Below are 759 nucleotides of genomic sequence, written 5' to 3' on the forward strand. Positions count from 1 at the left end.
TCTGGGGTGGGAGGAACTTTGAAACATGCATCCAGAGTAAAAGTTTTACATTAGGAGGGGGCAAGATGGCAGAGAAGTAAGAAGCTCCGTACTTGCACTCGCGCCCATACATCACACGGAAAAGATCTGAAGCCATTGGTAACCTTACAAAACCTGAGAGATTGGGAGAAAAAGGATGCAGAGTCCACTGGGAAAGCCTTCTAATGGCTACCTCAAGAAACAAGCCAGAGTACACAAGGTGGAGAGTCCCAAATATCACTACAAATAGGAAAATAAAATAAACAAGGTCCCAACAAGACAGACCAAGAGATACCATTCAAACAACACTCTCNAAAAAATTTAAGGACAAAGAGAGAATTCTGAAAGCAGCTAGGGAGAAAAGGGCCCTAACATACAAAGGGAAACCTATCAGAGTGGTGACAGACCTATCTACTGAAACGTGGCAGGCCAGAAAGGAATGGCAGGAGATCTTCAATGTGATGAACAGTAAAAATATGCAGCCAAGAATCCTCTACCCAGCAAGCCTGTCATTCAAAATAGAAGGAGAAATAAAAGTCTTTCCAAATACACAGAAATTGCAAGAATTTGTCACCACGAAGCCAGCCCTACAAGAAATCCTGAGGGGGATGCTCTGAAGGAAAGGTTGCAAGGAACAAAGATTCCAGAGACACCACCACAAACATGAACCCTACAAAAGATACAAAGACTCTATACTCACATATTTCAATAATAACACTGAATGTAAATGGGCTGAATGCT

This window comes from Crocuta crocuta, unplaced genomic scaffold, assembly GCF_008692635.1.
Source record: "Crocuta crocuta isolate KB4526 unplaced genomic scaffold, BGI_CrCroc_1.0 scaffold21, whole genome shotgun sequence".
In the NCBI taxonomy this organism is placed as follows: domain Eukaryota; kingdom Metazoa; phylum Chordata; class Mammalia; order Carnivora; family Hyaenidae; genus Crocuta; species Crocuta crocuta.